Here is an 8,683-nt window from a genome sequence, read left to right on the forward strand (position 1 = left end):
ACCTACACAAAATGAAATCTAAGCTGGTTGGGTAAAATCCTATTTATTAAATACCACTTTTGTTTTTAGTTTACTTTCATGGTGTTTTAAGGTGTATTCATTTTGTCTACTTCAAAGGTGTTTTAGTTTAAAAATGATAAACCAACCACATTCTCAACAACGACTATATAAATATGTATACACAATCAACATAAATTTATGCTTCTTAAAATTAATTTACTTGGTATCATATTAATTTTTAAGTAAAATCTCATGCAAACTAAAAATGTTAACACCAAAATATTTTTTCAGCCAAAATATTCTTTAATAGACAACATGGTTCCTGATAGTAAAATATATAAATTATTTTAAGCACATCTCTCCCTCTCTCTCCATCTCTCCTCTCTTTCTCTCTCTCTCTCTCTCTTTCTCTATCTCTCTCTCTTTCTCTCTCTCTCTCTCTCTCTCTCTCTCTCTCTAAGTAGGAAATTCAAATAATCAAACCCTATTAATTTATGTGACAATCATGAATTACTCTATTGAAATATTATCCCATGGATGTTTATGATGACAAGATCAACTTGTCCCACAATCTTCCCTCCCTTCTGGCTCACTGCATTTTTTTCTGCTTTTCTCCCATCCCATTCCTTGTACTTTGTCTCATTCTGGCTGGTCACGCCATGCTCTAATTGCAGGGTTTTCTGCCCCTCTCACTTGCCTCGAAATCACACATGTCGGAAAACCCCTTCCTTTCTCTAGATATAGGATGCTATTTCCAGAGATACCCATTTCCAGAGATAGGAACATGCACTACTTCCTATCCAGGACAGGATCTCTCCTTTCCTCTCCCTGATGATCTAATTGCAGGACGCTGCCTTCTGGGACTTGGAAATAACTCAAAAATAATAATTCAAACCAGTGCAACAAAAAAAGAATGCTTTCTTTTGGTGCCTGGTTCTCCTCACTCTCGTTTTGCATGACTAATGCCAAACCCCTTTTCCTCCTACTCCCTCCCTGTCTCTCTCTTCCTCATCCACTGCACTTTCCTGCCCAGACTCATGATCCTGCCTCCACTCCCTATGGAGAGAGGATTTTCTTTGTCTCTCATCTGCTTGGTTCTGTCTCTATCTCCTACCCTCTTGCTCAGTTCTTTCTCTATCTCCTCTTTACTCTGTACTTAATCTGTCACTATGGGAACCACCCACTCAAAGTCTTGGGGTCTCACACCTCTTGCTTGTCTTCTTAAGTCCTTAAAACAGCTAGGACTTTCGGATACAATCAGGCCAAAATGCCTCAAGTTCCTGTGCACCACTGCCTGGCCTCAGTATGAGTTAGTATCTGTTTGGCCAGACACCAGAACCTTAAACTTCAATATTTTGAGAGATTTAGAAAATCTCTGCCATCATAAAGACAAATGGTCCAAATTACCATACATCCAAGCTTTCTTTGATCTCTGTGTTAATCCCTCCCTGTGTCCCATGTTCTTCCCATCAGGTTCTTCTGGCTAAGACAGTTTCACGGGATCCCAACCCGCCAGGGGCCTCTGCCCCCCTCCCTACCCCTCTACCTCAGCTTTTGATCCTACCATAGCTGATGAACTGCCTCCGATTAGGACCCATCCCCAACCTCCTCCTGCTCCCCAGCCTGAGGCACAGCCAAGTCTTCCCTCTGCTCTCCCCTTGCTATACTCTTCCTTGCCTTCCATTCCAGGGCCCAACCCGGCTCCCCTCCTTTCTCCAACTGGAACTGCCTCTCCACACCACAATCTTCCCCCTCCCCTCTCCAGTGCCACTCTAAATCCATCACCTGCTCTCCTTCCACTGACTCTCCTCTACTCGAGAAAATCCAAAACCTTAAACACCTCCTTGCCAAATATTCCATGGTCTCCCCTATTCTGGCTTCTAGCTCAAATAACCCATTTATCCATCCTATATCTACTTCTACTTCAGTTCCAGACCCTGCCTCCAATACCTCTGCCCCTGCATCCCCTCATGGACAGGACACCCCTTCCATCTCTCCCACTCTGGCCTCTTCCTGGGACTCCCCTTCTCCCATCCCCTCTTCTATGTCAAGCCATACTCATTCCCACACCCAGTCTCAACCCCCTGCCCATGGTATCTTTCCCCCTCTGGGAGGTGGCAAGCATGGATGGGATGGTCAAGTCCATGTCCCTTTCTCTCTTGGAGATCTAGCTCACCTCAGATGCAAAATAGGTTCTTTTCTACTAATCCTACACACTTCATATAAGATTTTAAATACATCACTCACACCTATGATCTAACCTGGACTTTCCTGCCCCATGTGTTTTGAGATAGCCCTCACCATTTTGGATAAGCCCAAACCAGGATTTAACCTCCCTAGACCTTAACCCCTCCACCATCCTACAATATGTAGATAACCTACTTCTTTGATTTCCATCTCTCTCAGTCTCCAAGGCCCACACAATCAAACTCCTTAATTTTCTGGGGTACAAGGGCTATAGGATATCTTCAGCTAAGACTCACCTTTCTCTCCCTCACATCAAGTACTTGGGGTTCCTTCTCACACCTACATTCCACCATTTAACTATAGATAGGACAAATTTCCTAAGTCCTTTAAAGCCCTCCCACAACCAAGGAGAAAATTCTGTCTTTTCTAGACATTGCAGGGTACCTGCACATCTGGATTCCTAATTTTGCCCTCTTGGCAAAGCCGCTCTAGAAGCTTCTAAAAGAAACTCCCCTGAGCCAGTTGGCCCCTTAGGACCTGTTACAACAGCATTCCACACTATCCAGGAAGTGCTCTTAAAGGCACCGGCTCTACCTCTCCCCAACCACAGATGTCCATTCCTCTTCTATACAGTGAAAATAAGGACCAGGCATTAGGGGTTTGGGGACAGATGAGGGGTCCCACTTTTGCCCCAGTAGGTTATCTCTAAACAGCTTAATATGACCATTCTGGACTAGCAATCTTACCTCCATGCTCTGGCCACTACCAGTCTCCTGGCTCCAGAGGGAATTAAGTTCACTTTGGGTCAGCCTATCTCTGTCCTTTCCCCTCACCAGCTTAAGTAACCCACAAGTCTCTTGCCAATCTAGCTCCCTCTAAACTAAAACTCTTCCATGTCACATTTCTTGAAAACCCCTCACTCACCCTTGATTCCTGCCCTCCTCTCAATCCAGTTTCCCACCTCCCTTCCAGTGAACTGCTCATTCACTCACTCATACCTGCAAACTCTTCAGGAACTCTCCTACTGGGATCCCCTAATTTCCCAGATCCCCTACCAAACTCAACCTGAACTTGGTTATGGATATAAGTTTAACTCTCACCCCAATGGGGGTCCTACAGGCCATAGTATCTCTCACAGATGTCATTGAGTCAGGACTCCTACCACTTGGAACCACATCATAAAAAGCAAAACTTGTGACACTCACCAGGGCCCTAATTTTAGCCAAGCACGACCTCTTCCTCCAACATCCCTCCCCTCTACACAATTGTTTACCTGCCTTCACCCTTCTAAGGAAAATACTCAGGAAACATGCTGACCAGATTATTCCCCAGGCTTCTAAAGGCCAAATTGACCACCCACTTCAACCTGGAGATCACGCCTACCTACAGGTTCACACCCAACAGAAAGGAGTGAAGGAAACCCTCCAGATGCATTGGTCCTCACCTGGTGATCCTGTCTACCCTGACTTCAGCCAAGCTCTTGGGACAACCTGGTTGGATTCACCTCTCCAAATTAAAATTGGCCAAGGAACACAGAAAGTACCAGGCTACCAGAATCGTGTCTCATAAATTAAAAATCTTGAACCATCCCCCTCTCAGCCATTTGCCACTACACCTACTCACCGTGTTTCTATAAATTTAAACTGAGATAAATATAATATATGGATAATCTTAAAATTTCTAAGGTCATAGCTTAATCAACTAGTCTAAGGATGTCTAGTCAAGGTTTATTTAAGGATGTTGCCCAAGCTCTATCTACATAGCACATGGTAATTAAAAGTACCAGACTGGTGTAACTAACCTTGTTGGATTTTTAATAGCCAGACTCTCAGGCCTATATTAATCTGGTCAGAGGGACTTAAAGGGACAAATTTTTGTTCCTTGCCCTCCAAGGTCAAACAAGTTCCAGGGGCTATGGGCTATGGATCGAAATGTCCTGTAACCTTGGTGAGTCACCTGTCCTCTTGTTCAGGGAGGCCATGGAGACCCCAGAAGATGGACTTGAACCAGTGTCCAGTCTGCAAAGAGGAGGGTCAACACAGAGGGAACATTTTCTCCATGCTTCCAAACGAAGCCCCGGTCAAGCAGAACCTCTTGACTTATCTTCACATAGATGGAACTGGTAAAAGAAAAGCCTGAGGACCCAGGAGATCCCCCCAAGCCCATGTGACCCCTGAGGTCCAAATCCTCATATGACCTTAATAGTAAAAATAAATTGGTTTATTTGGGCTAACAGTATGCTCTTAAACACCCAAAAGGAAAGTATAACCAAAAATTAAAGCCATCAGTATATTTTAAGTGTTCAAGGGATTACACAACCCACACATTAGACTTAAGTTCTTATGTTATCTAGACAATTATCTCTCATTGATGATTTTGTTCCGAATAAGACAACACTCCTCAGATGTAAGACTTCAAATCTTGGTTTGAAATACTGTAGTGCCCACTTACAGCTAAGGGAAGCAACCCACTATTGTTCTAGCCTAAAAAAATTAAATGATGGCTAAATTTGTTTTCTTTCCTTATCTAGAAGCCTTTGAGAGGTAACTGACACTGATTCTAGCCACTCCAACAGCTATCAAAATGCCTGAAAACAAATCCTGAGTCCGTCACTCTCGAGTTCAGCCCTGTCAGAAGGAAAAAAAAAAAAAGGATTTATTACCTTGGTGCTAACCATTGCTCCTTGCCTCTTCAGATATTCTCAGGACCAAAACCCGAAAACTCTTACTCTCATACTAATTTTAATCAGTTGCTACTTTCCTTCCCTCCACATGTATACAAGCGCCTGTCAACCATCGAGGACCCTGTTGAGATGCATGAAGAGAGAACCCCCACTGTCTGATCAACCCCTAATCCAGCCCCACCACATCAACCCTGTCCAGCAAGAAGTAGCAAGATGACAACGGCGCCCCCTATCCTATAACACAAAAGGCTGGAATTGTAAGGTTCACATAGTCCCGCCCCCTCACCAACAGGGCCTCAAGGACCTCACAAGCCCCTGAGTAAAGGGAAAAGAGTTGATAAGCACCCTGGTCTTTGAAGTCAAGAGACGTAGACTTTTCTCCACTGTTTGGCCAACACAGCAGGCTTCCCCTTTGATCTCTAAAGAGAACAGGTTTTAACAGTCCCATTCTCCCACTTCCCCCCACCCAACTCTAAATATATATATAAAAAAATTATCTTCCCACCTTCTACACCCCCCAGAAGCCTCCCCGTATAAGAAGACCCCAGCTCACAACCCGGGACAGACATTTTCCCTGCCCAGAAGGGAATCTCCCATGTGTTCCTTTGCTAATAAACTCTATTCCAATGGAGTTTTATCTGTGTCCTGGTGCTTTCTCCTGATCAACCGAATTCATCCATAGGCTACTTTATCATTTTATGGTGTCTCTTAATGCTTTTTTTCTCCTCTAGGATGCATTATGTTTTTTCTAGTCCCCAATTATAGTTGACTGATGTAGCAATCTGGACCAATTGGTCCAAATTCTTGCCTGGTTTAGTCACCAGTTTTTACAATTTTCTCCAGATATCTGGTTCTGACTGGGTGAGAAATTTGTCCTTTAGAAGGACTTCCTTCTCCTTGGACCCCAGAGTCACACTGATACATTTCTGAATTGCTTCCCTGGTCTCTGAACAAAAGTAACAGGAGGGTCACAATCCCCCTGGAGTACAATAGCTATTTGGCATAACTGAGAGGCTTACTTTGGCCTTCTGAAGGCCTTCCTCAACGTAACATATAAAATGTCTAGGGGAGCTCAGTGTGTTAGAAGAGCAGAAAAGGAAGGAGTTTAGAGTTTAGAACAAAGAACCAGGGCCAGACCTGCAACAGGCAAGGAATGTGTCCTTTATTCAGGTATCATAGCAAAGGGCAGAAGCTTTTCTGAGGGGAAAAAAAATCTGTATCCAATAAAGGGGTAGGGTGGGTTTGTATGGGAATTCTACTGAACACAGCTGCAGGAGTTTACTTGGTGCCAGGGCCTGGTGTCCTTTTGTGATTAAAGGTCTTCCTCCCAGGATTATTTTTTCAGGCAGGGCAGGAAAGCTATCTAGGGCACTAAAGGAGACAGGTTGGCTCCACATCTCCTTCAGTCCTCGGGAGTGACCAGTTGATAAGGCTTGAGTAAAACCAGTCTGCCAATTTAGGGCCAGTTGGTCACTCTAAGGGATTTATAGTTTTATGGCTTCCCTAATGAGGTTTATGGCTCTCCTGCAATTCACACATTCTATCACAGTGAATGTATTCAAAAGCATCATTGTCAGGGTTGACTGCCTGTTCAATTACTCTTTGTCTTTCTATAGAGATCTGACCCAGAATGAGCAGAGCATCCCTCCAAACCATGTCATAAAAAATGTTCAGTTGGTGGAAGACTTGTATATATGGTCTTCAGTAAAGTTGCCTAGTTCCTTTCTAACGTCCTTGAGCTCAACATGGGGAAAGGGCTGATGAACATAGGCAGCCTCAAATTCCCCTAACACCTCTTGAGGAGGAAATACCCCACAGAGAGGTAAGGGAGCCTCCTGGGAGCCCTGGGCGGAAGTCTTTCCAGCCCTTCAAGATAAGGTGGACAAGTTCCTGGGGCTGGTAACCTTACCAAGTTGGAATACAAAGGCTCCATAAGTGCCAATTCTGGAGACTGAGTGTTTGGTGGGGGTACCATAGTCATGCACTTGGATGTTGGATCCCCAGTTGGTGGTCCTGGAGATAGAAAAAAAAGCTGTACACAAGGAACCTCAAACCATTCCCCTTTCTCTGCAAAATAAATCTAGTTAGAGAATGGTATTGTAATTAAGGCTCCCTTCGGATGGCCATTTTTCTGAATTCCCCACAGCCTCCTGGCAGAAAAAGATTAGACTCTTTTTCTTAAGACTTTTGGGGTCTAATTTTATCCAGTGTGTAAGTAGGCATCCAAGTGATGATTTTTAAAGCAATCTTAGAGGTAGTTTGCCCCATCTATAACAAGACGGAAGAGGAAAAAGAAAAGTCTTGGACTGGACTTGGCGTTTCCGCTACACCCATTCCCTATTTTACCTAGAAGGGTATCTCCAGTCTGTTATGGGAGCAGCTAGTGTGATCCAGATGTCCCAAAGGGGTCTGACCCAAGTATTGGAAATTTGCATTCACCCACGTCCTGGCACAGGGTCCCCCTATTTTTCATTTCCTCCTGCTTCTGGGTCAGTTTAAAGGACATTTTTTTCTTTCCTTCCTGTAGGAGGAAAAGTACCCTGCACTCCCTTTTACATTCTAGATATCTGTGACATTGCCACTCTTCAAAACAATCAGTCATTTGATTTCCGATAACCAGGGTTCTAGGAGGCAAGTGGAAGATCTTGACAGAGTTAACAACCCACCAGTCAAGCTGTGTTCAAACAAGAAATGGCCTAGAGCCCATTTTGGAGGGAAGTGGAGCCAAAATGGACATGGTGGATGTCTGCCAGAAGCACATTAGCCACTGTGGTAGCTAAGTCCTCCTTACATCTCAGTTCCCATGGTCAGGCCTGCCAAAAATGGGACCATGTCTGTGGATGATGTCCTAAGTGGTAAGTATGAGCTGGGAAAAGTGGAGATTGGCACTGGGGAATAGTGCAATCAAAATGGTGTGCAGAGGATGGGAGAACTGCCTCATAGTGCAGTCCACTCATGGGTGAAGAAATGTTCCCATTCTGTTCTGGGACAGAGAGGACACCTAGACATGACAAACTAAGGAATTTGTCCCACCACCCAGGGTTGTGAACTGTCTTTAAGACTTAGCTACCTCTTCAGATCTCAGGGTCCCATCTCTTGGCATGGTGGTAGGATACCCCTCCCCGGTTCTCCCCTATTACAGGGGAGAAAGCTCTATTTAGTCATATGAGGTTGAGTTGTTTTGTCTCTCATACCTGGTCCTCTACACTTCCTAACTCCCAGTAGAGAAGGGAGTTGGCTGGGGATTTGATTAGACTAAGCATCATCAGGGAACCCTCAGTTGGCTAGAAGTGTCAGGGCCCTGGTCATTTCAATGATCATTCCAGATTTCTGACTTAAATTTTCAGCCAGTTACACCGATGTTGAGTGAGACTCTCCTTTATTGTTCTCCAAACAGGCCACCACAGATGTGGCAGGGGTGAGAGAGCCAAGGACCAGTTGCCCTGAAGTGTGGGTTCTTTCCAGAGGCAGATAAAATGGAAGGCTCGGGGATGAATGAAGGAAAGACTCAGAAAACAGTGAAAACAAACATTCATTGAAGCAGAAAGTAAAGAGTAAGTAAAAAGCAAAGAGTTCGAAGTGCCTGTCAGGAAGGGTGGGGTCTCCAGAGCTAGACCAAGTGACTTCTGGGCAGGTACTTTTATAGGATATTGTGCTAGATAGCTTTAGTGTCAACTTGACACACCTGGGTTGAGGGAGCCTCAATTGGGGAATTTCCTCTATTGGACTGGCCTGTGGCCATGTCTGAGGGGCATCTTCTTGATGAGTGATGTTGGAGGCCCCAGCCCACTGTGGGTGGTGCCACCCCTGGGC

The sequence above is a fragment of the Nannospalax galili genome, unplaced genomic scaffold, assembly GCF_000622305.1.
Source record: "Nannospalax galili isolate Female #2095 unplaced genomic scaffold, S.galili_v1.0 scaffold820, whole genome shotgun sequence".
Lineage (NCBI taxonomy): Eukaryota > Metazoa > Chordata > Mammalia > Rodentia > Spalacidae > Nannospalax > Nannospalax galili.